The 3,815-nt window shown below is 36.8% G+C and overlaps 1 pseudogene across 1 annotated transcript; it reads right to left on the bottom strand.

Annotated features, from left to right (window-relative positions):
* Positions 1-2,256: 2,256 nt before the first annotated feature.
* Positions 2,257-3,465, bottom strand: LOC104603587 (polygalacturonase inhibitor pseudogene; annotated as a pseudogene). The gene has a single exon (XR_016082011.1). The product of XR_016082011.1 is annotated as a polygalacturonase inhibitor pseudogene (transcript).
* Between the last annotated feature and the right edge of the window lie 350 nt (positions 3,466-3,815).

A 3,815-nucleotide genomic window follows, 5' to 3' on the forward strand; every position in this document is an offset into this window, starting at 1 on the left:
AACATAGTCTGTCATTATCTCATTTCTTCTCTTTGTCTTTCATTGTACATTTTCATATGCATCTTTCGAACTCTCACTTGTAGCCAATGTGCTGTTGAATGAATTTGGTTTAATACCTAAAAATACAAACAAAAAATAGGGGTGCAACTGAAATTGGATTTGCTCCTCACAAAATTGGTCCTCACACCCACATCTAGGGGTGGCAAATGGGTGGATTGGGTTGGGTAAGGGTTGAATATCAATCCACCCATATTGACCCATCAACCCACCATGACCCATCATCAATGCTTCTCAAAGGGTTATAACTCACCTACCATCACCTATAAATATAGAAATGGGTTGGGTCAACCCATATATCAAAAATAAGAACTTTTGAGAGAGCAAACTCTCTCGAATCTACCACATGCTATAAACGGGTCAAGTCGACCCGTATACCTGAAAATAACATTTTTGAGAAAACCATTTCTCAAGGCCGCCATGTGACAAAAACAAGTTGGGTCAACTCGTATATCCGAAAATAACATTTTTGAGAGAATCGTCTCTCAAGGCTGCCATGTGATAGAAACAAGTCGGCCAACCCGTATACTCAAAAATAACATATTTGAGAGAATAATCTCTACCAAGGCTACCACATGGCAGAAACGGGTCGAGTTGACCTGTGTACCCGAAAATGTAAAATTTATGTAGAAAAATACCAAAAACTTTGTAGAACATGCAAAAATTTTGCAAAAAATACCAGATAATTATTCCATTATTAATATTTTGATTTCTATAACTTTTATGAAATAAAAGTAGTTTTTTTGAAATAAATGTAGGTCAGTGGATTTGATAGATTCAATTTAATATATTATATTATTCAATACTTTTGTTTATAATATTTTTATTTTTTGTAAATAATAAATATTTTGTTATTACTTATTAATGTAAATTAAAATATTAGTTAATAATTTATAAAAAATATAAAAATTTTAAGATTTATATCATGTGCGAATTTATAAATCTTAAGTATTAAAATAATTATTCTATTATTAATATTCTATTTGTAAACAGTTTTTTGATATTAAATATTATCTTTTTATATAAATATGCATTTGATAGATTATTTATTCTATTAGTTTATAAAATACTATTTTTTACTATTATTTTTTAATTTTGGTAAGAGTTGTTAAGTATAAATATTTGATTTTTGTTTAAATTGCACGTGAACACAAAAGTTAATAAAACCATTTTTATATTACTTTTAATCACAAAATCTCATTTTGCTTGGTGGATTGGAATTGAAGTAGAATGTTAATGCACTAGGTGGAGTGGTCGACCCAACCCTTGACCCCCTCAACTCAAATACATTTTTTATTGTGAAGCTTGGCAAAATCATTGATCCAACCCTTGACCCCCTCGACTGAACCCATCTTGACCCTAATGGGTACCCTCGACCCAATCCAGTCTAACCCTTTTCCACTGACCCTAATGGGTTGTTCGACCCATATTGATCCACCAATAGAATGGATAGGTATGAGTGGGTTCCAAGGTGGGTGGATCGAATGGGTTGGGATTAAGATTGCCAGCCCTACGGCCACATCATAATCCTTGCAATATCTCCCCATGAATAAAAACGTAAAAGTAGGAAGATTGTTTCATGATGTGCGGCTGCAGAAAGGGGGTGAGATGAGTGGGAGGATAGATTTATGAGGAGCAAATCCAACTCCGAACTGGGGTGCAACTTCGATAAGGTTGGATTGGGAATTTGCTACTCTTTGTATGGGCTTGAACCCTAAAGAACTAACTCAATGTAATTTGAAATCCTTTTTTGAGTTTGGCAATCCGACTTAACTCTAATTCATGATCATAAGAGCTTAAAACGGAATTTCGAAGTAAAATATTAAAATAGAGCCATTTAATTTATATATGGATTATTTTACTATTTCCAAAAAAAAATTCAAATCTCTCTCTTTAGTAACCATCTTTTTTTATTTATTGAATATTGCATAAATATGAAAAACACAGTGAATCCTTCAAAAGAAACCTTTTTTCACTGGTGAACTGGACAAGAAAATTCTAAATCATGACTGGCAAATTAGTTCCACTAAACGAATTTCATCAAACCATGAGCCTATGTTACCGTTGAAATTAATTTCCTTGCAGGTAAGACATTTCTCAACCAAATGATCGTCAGTATATATGACAGAAAGTAGAAAAATATCTTATAGCTGGCATGGAAGCAGGGACATGACGCCAAGAAAAGTTACAACATGAACAGATAGAACTTTATCTTAGCTATTCACTAAAAAAAATTAAAAATAAGAGAACAACATTCATATCTGCATGTTCTAGCAAATTCCTCGTTGCAAGAAATTATTACTATTATTATTGAAATCTAAATTCTCAGGCAGTGATTACAAGTGTCTTCTTTCACTGGATGCCGACTGGTTTACTTGCACTTGTTCGGGAGTGGTGGGCCGCACAAACAGCGATTATGGGCAAAGGATTTGGCACCCATCTTCTGCACATTCCCACCGAACGGAATCTTTCCGCACAGCTGATTATAACTCAAATCCATGCTTTCCAAATCCAACTTATTAATTAACTGCTTCGGAATGTTGCCGTGAATCTGGTTGTGGGACAAATCTAAAACTTTTAAATTCTTTGGAAACTTCACCTTCGTCAGATCAAAGTCGAGTTGGTTGTGAGATAAGTAGATCCATTCCGCTGCTCCATTCTCCCTCAGCAACATTGATGCGTCCCCACTGAGTTTGTTATGCGACAGGTCGATGCTTGAGACATTAATCGATGTTGGGATTCCACCGGAGAGCTGGTTGTGAGATAGATGGAGAGAGAAAACGCCGTATTCGCCGTCTTTGAAACTCCCAAATGAGTCGGGTATGGTTCCGGTGAATTTGTTCGAAAGGAGGTCAAGACTTTGCAGCTTGTTAAGGTTTGCAAGAGAAGATGGGATTGGACCAGAAAGTTGGTTGTACCCCAGATGGAGATATCTGAGATTTTTTAATTGGCTTAGAAATTCAGGGATAGGACCGGAGAGGCTGGTGTTCCATATGCGGAGTATTTCGAGGTTCTGAAGTTTTGTGATGGAGTAGGGGATGGAACCAGTGAAATTGGGTATGTCATCGAAGTCGAGAGTCTTCAGGAATGGAAGGTCACCGACGGCCTCTGGGATCTTGAAAGGAGTGTGGATGTTGTAGAATAGGATTTGGGTAACGCGGTCTGAAGGATCGCATCCGACGTAGTTCCAGTTACAGCAATCGGTGCTGGGATTCCAGGAATCAAAGTAATGGGGGATTTTCAGAGATTTTTTTATTTTCCAGAGGACTCTTTTGTCAGATGCATGGCAGCGGAAAGAATAAGCAGAGAGCGTAAGAGATGGCAGAGAACAGGAAACGAGGAGGAAGAGAAGGAGAACGGAGAGCAAAGGAGTATCCATTTCTCTGTTTGAGATGCTTTTTACGACCAAAAAAATGTGATGTGCATATATAGATGGAGATTGTGGGGCATGTATCGCTATCAGAGCATCTTTTGAGAAGTCAACGAAGATGAGCTCCATGTCACTTGATCGGTTGATGATTAATCCCTTATTTGGAAAGCCGTGTGCTTTGGTCATGGTCAATGTCCGGCATCATTGATATTCCAACAATGAGCATGATTTATATTAGTATTAATGCACTACTTGACAAACTGTTTGATGGTATAATTGTTTCTTTTCTGAGACGTATAAGATAGACACGGACAAGATGTTGCCACTTGTGGCTCAATCAAGTGTATTTTTTTAGCCGTCTTTGGAACCGTGGGCGTTTGTGGGCTCA

This window comes from Nelumbo nucifera, chromosome 2, assembly GCF_055504915.1.
Source record: "Nelumbo nucifera cultivar China Antique chromosome 2, China Antique-T2T, whole genome shotgun sequence".
Classification (NCBI taxonomy): domain Eukaryota; kingdom Viridiplantae; phylum Streptophyta; class Magnoliopsida; order Proteales; family Nelumbonaceae; genus Nelumbo; species Nelumbo nucifera.